At 49.1% G+C, this 8,061-nt stretch overlaps 1 long non-coding RNA gene across 2 annotated transcripts; it reads right to left on the bottom strand.

The window, feature by feature from the left end:
• Window positions 1–134: 134 nt before the first annotated feature.
• Window positions 135–8,042, bottom strand: LOC108312707. 2 transcript variants are annotated; one of them, XR_005202193.1, is made up of 3 exons: window positions 7,641–8,042; window positions 6,414–6,527; window positions 135–1,033 (listed from the first exon to the last, which is right to left on the bottom strand). It is a non-coding gene; the product is annotated as an uncharacterized LOC108312707 (long non-coding RNA). The 2 variants fall into 2 exon arrangements; XR_005202192.1 differs by having other exon boundaries at window positions 7,636–8,042.
• Between the last annotated feature and the right edge of the window lie 19 nt (window positions 8,043–8,061).

Here is an 8,061-nt window from a genome sequence, read left to right on the forward strand (position 1 = left end):
CTGTGGGTTGGGAGAGGGTGCGGTCAGGTCCCGGTTAAGGTGAATGAAGCACGGAGCTGCATGGGGACGAGGAAGCAGGAAAGGATAAGGGCCCCAGAAGGATCTGCATCTTGGGTGATGAACAAGGATATTCATTAATTCAAACAAATATTTATTAAGCACCTGTTATATGTCAGATACTGATTATATGACAGATACCAAGGATACAGAAGCAAAACAGACATGATCCCTGCCCTTGAGAAGCTTAAACTGGGAAAGACAGACAAAAAATAAGCAATTACAGTAATAATTATTTAACTTCAATTTGGCAAATGGTATGAAAAGGACAGGAAGCTAAGAAGTCCACACCTTCGTAGGGAAGAAAGGAAAAGTTAGTGCTGACCTTGCCTCCCACACCACCCCAAGCCACCTCCAAAAGGCCAGTGCTATCCTTGAGCTTTTCTGGAGATCCTTTGAAACCTTGTTTCCCACGTCTGCATTTGTACTGGGGAGGCCTCTATGATTTTTCTTCCTTGGAAATGAGATGGGGGCGTGGATTTGGAAAGGGTGCCAAGTCTGAGGAACGGTGGGACATCCAGAGTGGCTGTCAGGAGGCAGTGGGATCGGCTGGTCTGGAACTGCCAGGGGAGGTCTGGGCTGGACTGACAGAGCTGTCAGCACAGAGGCAGGAGCTGCAGCGGGGGTGGGGGGGTGGGGGGGGAGTACCATGAGAGACAGAGAGGGCTGAGGGCGGGATCCCTCAGGCATGTAACGCTGCAGACAGAAATTCCTTCCAATCTGCCTGTGTGCCTGCCTGCTTTGGCACAGGTGCCCCCTTCACCCAGGCTAGAGTGAGGAGCTGGCAAGAGCTCTCTGAAGGCTGTCTCATTCCGGGTCGAGGAGGAGAAACGTGTGTGTGTGCTTCCACTCATCTGCATTCACTGCCCCACTTCGAGGTGCTCCCAAAACTTTGATGCCTTTGCTCCCTTCAGACACCCTATTGGCCCCTCTCTGCCTCCAAATGGATTCAGGATCCTCAGTTCCACCTTCCCTCCTGCAAAGAAAATGGCCCCAGGGCCATACAGTTTACAGAGGGCTGCCTGCAGCAAGGACATTCTGTCAATTCCAGGGTTATTGGGGCCAGGCAGCCCCCTGCTGGCGAGACTTTAAAGCCTCGCCTAGTCCCCAAACCCTGCTACTCAGTAGATATGGCTGCTCTCAGAATCAGGTAAAGGAGACCGACTGAAGCCATCTCTGACAATGCCCACAGTGAGAGGGACACAGCCCAAGCCAAAGGTGCTGGCTGCCGACCCTTCCCAGGTTGCCAGTTGTTGAGGGAATAGGGCCCATCCAGCTGGAGGCTGCATTCTGGGCCCCAGACAGCTTGTGCTCAACATCTCAAGAGTCCCCGGCAAAACAGCAACAGCCCCTGGCAAAACAGCAACAGCCCCTGGCAAAACAGCAACAGCCCCAAGAACACATTCCCACATGAACTAGCCTCCGTTTGCAACTCAGGACAACCCAAATCAAAAGGAAGAAAGAGAGGGAGGGAGGGAGGGAGGGAGGGGAGGAAGGAAGGAGGCAAGAAAGAAAGAGAAGGCTGGGCGCGGTGGCTCACACCTGTAATCCCAGCACTTTGGGAGGCCAAGGTGGGCGGATCCCCTGAAGTTGGGAGTTCGAGCCTAGCCTTACCAATGTGGAGAAACTCTATCTCTACTAAAAATCCCAAATTAGCCAGGCGTGGTGGCACATGTCTGTAATCCCAGCACTCAGGAGGCTGAGACAGGAGAATCGGTTGAACCTGGGAGGCGGAGGTTGTGGTGAGGCATCATCATGCCATTGCACTTCAGCCTGGGCAACATGAGTGAGACTCTGAGAAAGAAAGAAAGAGAGAGAGAGAGAGAAAAAAGAAAGCAAGAAGGAAAGAAAGAAAGAAGAGAGAGAGAAAGAAATAAGGAAGGATGGAAGGAGGGAGAAAAAGCAAGAAGCAAGCAAGAAAAGGTTGTTTACCCCAAAGGAAACGGGCTGCAGAGCTGCACCTCTGTTTACCACATAGTGGCTATAACCTGTCACCAGGTGGCTCATTGTAGCTCCTGGGGCCACAGGTGACTCTGGTCACTACTAAAGTCAAAGGCCATTTAGTCCTTTGAACTCTCAGAAGCATTTGACAGTGTCAGTGCTCCTTGAAAACCTGTCTTCCTTCGACTCGTGATCCCATCCTCTCCGTGTTTTCCTTCCACTCCTCCAGAGGCTTGTTCTCAGGTGATTTTCGAGTTCCTTTTCCTCTCTCTGCCTCTCATGTTCCTCAAAGCTCTGGTATCAGCTGTCTCTCCTCTTCCCATTCTACTCTGTCCCTGAGCAGCACTGTCTACTCCCATGGCTTCAGTTACCACCTCCATGCTGACCATGCTCACATTTTATCCCAGCTTAGAACATTCACCTGAGTCCCAAGTCTGTAATTCCAGTACCTCTATCTCTATATCCTTGGAGACCTCAAGCTTAACATCTGTGTACTGGGTGTCTTCTGTTTGCTCCTTCACATCCACTCTCCACCCTTCAGCCTGCTCTGCTCCTCACATCAATGAGCTTCCCCGCTGTCCAGCTTCCACACTCTCCCCAGTGTTCCCTGCTCAGTGAATACACCAACCTCATCCAGACACTGCCAGAACCTTGGGCAACCTCCTAGACTCCTTAAGTGGTTATGTCCCTTAAGCATTGGTCACCAAATCCTTGGATCCTGCAGATTCATCCCCTTTCCCTATCCCCACTGCTATTCTGCTGAAGTCTTCAGATTTTTTTTTTTTTTTTTTTTTTTTTTGAGACAGTCTCACTCTGTCGCCAAGCTGGCGTGCAGTGGTACGATCTTGGCTCACTAAAACCTCTGCCTTGCGGGTTCAAACGATTCTCCTGCCTCAGCCTCCCAAGTAGCAGGGATTACAGGGGCACGCCATCATGCCCAGCTAAGTTTTGTATTTTTAGTAGAGACGGCATTTCACCATGTTGACCATGTTGATGGTCTTGATCTCTTGAACTTGTGATCCGCCCGCCTCGGCCTCCCAAAGCGCTGGGATTACAGGCATGAGCCACTGCATCCAACCAATTTTTTGGATGGTTTATTGCTCATCCTCCTACCTGGTCTCATTGACTCCCATTACAACTCCCTCTAATCATTCTCAGCCCTGCAGCCAGAGAAGTTCCATCCTCTTGACAGTAACTGAGCATGAACTATCATGCATTGGGCTAGTTTCAGGAATTCAGAGACCAGTGAGAAACATGTTTTGCCATCAAGGAAACTATACTTGGAGGTGGAAACAGGAGTAGGGGAGCAAATAAAAGTAAAAGGCATCCGGTTAAATTCAGATTTCAGATAAATAAATACACTTTTTTTTTGAGATAGGGTCTTGCTCTGTCCCTCGGGCTGGAGTGCAGTGGCGCGATCTTGGTTCGCTGCAACCTCCACCTCCTGGGGTCAAGCGATCCTCCCAACTAGCTAAGACCGCAGGTGCATGCTACCATGACTGGCTAATTTTTTTATTTTTTTGGTAGAGACAGGGTCTTGCTTTGTTACTCTGGCTGGTCACGAACTCCAGAGTTCAAGCAATCCTCCCACTTTGGCCTCCCAAAGTGCTCAGATTACAGGTGTGAGTCACCATGCTTGGCCTAAATACTTGTTTCCAGTATGTCCAATGCAATAATTGGGACACACTTATACCAAAAATTTGGCTGGGCATGGTGGCTTACGCCTATAATCCCAGCACTTTGGAAGGCTGAGAAGGGTGGATGGCTAGAGCTCAGGAATTCGTTGTGGCCATGTCCTGTCCTGCATGGTGGTTCTCAGCCCTGGACAGGAATGCAGAGGTGAGGGCCTCTTCCTTGGGTTCTTCATCTCAGCCTGAAGACTCTGCTACTCCTATATTCTTTAGATGTTTTTTCACTTCTTACTAGCTAGTTCATCATGGCTTCAATTACCTGTCACATTTCACAATTCTTCTATTAAACTTCCCCTGTGTGCTGACTGTGTGGTGTCTCTCTCTTGATGGCATCCAGAATGACACAGAGCCTTCTCAACAGAGGAAGTAGCAGGAACAATGACAGGGAAAGTGTGAAACAGCCTGGTGTGTTCCCAGGATTGCCAGCAATTTCAGGTAGACTTGGGGAGGGTCCTCATCAAGACAAAAGGCTGAAGGGATCACAAAGGGCTTTGAATGTTATACTGAGGAGCTGGGCCTTTACTCTGAAAGGAGCCACTGAGGGTTTCTTTTTTTCTTTCTTTCTTTCTTTTTTTTTTTTTTTTTTTTGAGACAGAGTCTTACTCTTTCACCTAGGCTGAAGTACAGTGGTGTGATCTTGGCTCACTGCAACCTCCACCTCCTGGGTACAAGTGATTCTCCTGCCTCAGCCTCCTGAGCAGCTGGGATTACAGATGCATGCCACCATGCCTAGTTAATTTTTTTTAATTTTTAGTAGAGATGGGGTTTTACCATGTTTGTTAGGCTGTTCTTGAACTCCTGACCTCATGATCTGCCCACCTTGGTCTCCCAAAGTGCTGGGATTACAGGTGTGAGCCACCACACCTGGCCGACTGAAGGGTTTTAAGTGGGCTTGGTTAGACATGTATTTCAGATGGATCACTGGCTACTGTGTCGAGTACGGATGGAAGAGGCAAGGTGGGAGCTAGCTAGAGCTGCCATCGTTAGAGCTATTCATGCAACAAACACAGGTATCTTGAGTTAGGGCAGAAGCAATGTGCAAGGACAGGAGAGATGTGAGACACAATAAGAGATGTGAGGGCTTGATGAGAGATGGTTTCCAGGCGTCTGGCTTGGAGTAGTGGTAAGGAACACGGGGGATGTAGCATTTTTGCATGTGATAGGGGTAAGATGTGGGGAAAATGTGAATTCAGTTTTGTATGTGTTCAACTTCAGGGGCCTGTGGCAACTTCAGAGGGCGAGGGGGCAGGTGAATATGTGGGTTTGAAACTCAGGACAGTCTGGGCTGGAGAAATCCAAGGAGCCACAGCTTGAAGCCAGGGGAGTGGTGAGATAATGAGGCATAAGACAAGAAGCAGAGACTAAGGAGAACCAACATTTAAGGAACAGGTAGAGGAAGAGGGACAGGCCAGTGCAGGAAACCAAAAAGGAGTGGTCAGAGTGTTGGGAAAAACAAGACAAAGCAGAAGAACTGGAGGGAGTGGCCAACAGGGCCAGATGCAGCACAAAATCAAGCCGTATAAGAACCGAAAACTGCCCATTAGGTTTTCTTGCAACGTGGTAGCCTAAGGACTTGGGCTAAACTTCCTGCTGAAAACAACTTTAAATACTAGACTCTATCTATCTATCTTTAAAATTAAGTGCATCCATAAGCTGGCAAAAACATAAGAAACACATTGAGGCCAAAAAACTACATGAAAGTTAGGAGCTATAATGGTGAGCAAAGCTCTATCATTGGCTTTCATCTTGAAGGCAGTTGCTGAACCTACTGAACCTGATCGATCATTGGTTTTCAAGGGGTCCCTGAGCTTATGAGAAAGAAGACAAAGCCTAGGGCCCCCTCACCATGGGGAGTCGATTTAGAAACTTCTCCATCAAGCCAGGACCTCAAAGGCCAGTATATGCCAACACTGTGAGGGTGAATTAAGAAACCTGCCCCTGTCTGACCTAACCTTTCTCCCTCAAACCAGGGGACTACAAAGAAAACTGCCTGCATCCAACCTTGGTGCTAAGAAGGGGGAACAGTCTCCCCCTGAGAATTCTTCCTTTTTTTTTTTTTCTGAAATGGAATTTTGTTCTATCACCCAGGCTAGAGTGCAGTGGCACAATATCAGCTCACTGTAATCTCCACTTTCCGGGTTCAAGTGATTCTCCTGCTTGCTTCAGCCTCCCAAGTAGCCAGGACTACAGGTGCCCACCACCATGCCTGGCTAATTTTTATATTTTTTGTAGAGATGGGGTTTCACCATGTTGGCCAAGCTGATCTCGAACTCTTGACCTCATGATCCTCCTGCCTTGGCCTCCCAAAGTGCTGGGATTACACGCCCGGCCTCCCCCTGAGAATTCTTAACTGTAAGCAGGCCTTCGTCTGATTTTGGAGACCAAATTTACATGATTTTGGTAGGCTGAAAAACTTCAAAGTGATCACTTAATGTGACATAAACATGAATTGGTAGTGGTTCCAGGTGACCAATAAAACCTCCCTCTCCCCCTTTGCTGGGCTTTGGGATGTTCCCTCCTCAATCTGCAGACCCCTCCCAGGGTTGCCACAGGTTCTGGCCCCTATAGGTCTACACTTGTTCCTTAGAGAAGAGCCCTCTGTAACTGGTTCCCAAAGACTTATCCCCAACTTGGCTCTAAGCTATCCTGCACTAACATCCAAATTTCCTGGAGATTTGGGTTGTCTGGCTTCCGGAAATGCTCCCAACTCTCCCCAGGGCCTACTTCAGTCCATCTGTCCTAAGTGGTATTTGCAAAGGATGTTCAGGAGCCATCACTGGTGAATCTGGGCTTCTTTCTCTGCCAGATCCCTGGAACCCCCAGGAGTAAGGCGGAGCCCTGGATGGGAAACAGGAAGAAAACACATACTAAGTTGTGGTCTCTGGGCTGAGCCCCCCACCTCCAACACCCCCTTAACTAAAATGAGTTTCAGAAGAAGCCAAGGTCTCATAGCTAGAAAAAGGCATAAACAGGTTTTGAACCCAGGACTAAGTCTGGAATTTGTGCACTTAAACCCACTCCCAACACCATCTCCCCTGCACACCACCACCTCCACCAGCGAAACCCCCAGCCAGCACCAGGCTCAAGGTATTTCACACCCTAGGCACAGGCCTGGAATCAGTTACTTTATTTTGGCTTTCCTTTTCCTCCCTCCAAATGTCTCCTGCCTCTGTTTCTTCCTTCAATTTGTCTTTCATATTGCAGATATATTTTTCTAAAATGCAAATGTAATCATCATTGCTCACTTGAAACCCCATCATGGTTTCATACTGCACTTAGGATAATGTCCAAACTCCTACAAGAATCTATTGCTACCAACTTGTCTTCCCAACCTCATCTCTGTTACTCATACCCTTCCCCTTCCCCACCCCACATATATCCCCTTAAACTAAACATGAATTACTTGCTATTCTTTCTTGATGAAGATTTGCTGAATGACTTAGAGTCCCACTGGATTTTGCTTACCAGCTAAATGAGCCCCTCTCCTCTCCAGGCTCTCTAATCTTCAAGCTCAGTTTTTTCAAGTTTCTCTTCTCAGGGAAGCCTTCGTGTACCTTCGCAGGCCTCAGCAGCTACTGCCAACGCCAGCTTCCTCCATTTGAACCCAACTACAGAGCTCTTTGCACTTTTAATTTTTTTCCTCTTCCCTGCTAGAGTAGCTGGCAGGAGTTAATAAAAAGACAACTGGAGGGGTGAGAGGCAGGAGCTGCCGGGGCCTGTGGCAGACCAGATCTATGGCAGGGTCTGCCACCCTGTCTGTGTGCCAGGAGCAAGATAAGCCTAACTTTCCCCAAGCTTGACTTCCTCATCTCATCTGAAAATGAATAAAAATACCCACTTCAGAGCTTTTAAGAAAATTGAACCTGAAGTATGCAAAGTCCTGCTCCTGGCACTTAAATGTAAGCTACTCTTATTCTAGTTACACATAAAGTTACCTCCAAAAAACCTTACTAAATTCCCCGAGCACTGTCCATGGTACGTAGTTTCCCGGTTGCTTATTTGGTGGTCCTGAGAGTCTTCCCTTTTTTCTTCCTGAGGGGTGCCAAGTCCCCTCGCCTCTCCTTTGGGTGATGCTGACGCCTTCTTCCCAGACTGCACCTTTGCTGGGCCGGAGGATACACCGCAGCGGAGCGCCACAGTGACCAGGCAACCTCCCTAGTCCCCACCCTCTAGCCAGGACTCCCCGCTCCGTCCTCGGGTTCCTCGAGTCACGTCCTCCTACTAGGGAACTGGGCCGCAGCGCCCCGCACCGGTCTGACCTGGAGTGCCTGCTGGTCGCGGTAGGCCGAGGACAGGCAGGGATCCGCAGGTCCCCAACCCACGTGCTCCGGGCCTCCTCCGCAGGGCGCCGCCTTCCGGGTAGGCGCAACAT

Source organism: Cebus imitator, unplaced genomic scaffold, assembly GCF_001604975.1.
Source record: "Cebus imitator isolate Cc_AM_T3 unplaced genomic scaffold, Cebus_imitator-1.0 Scaffold129, whole genome shotgun sequence".
Lineage (NCBI taxonomy): Eukaryota > Metazoa > Chordata > Mammalia > Primates > Cebidae > Cebus > Cebus imitator.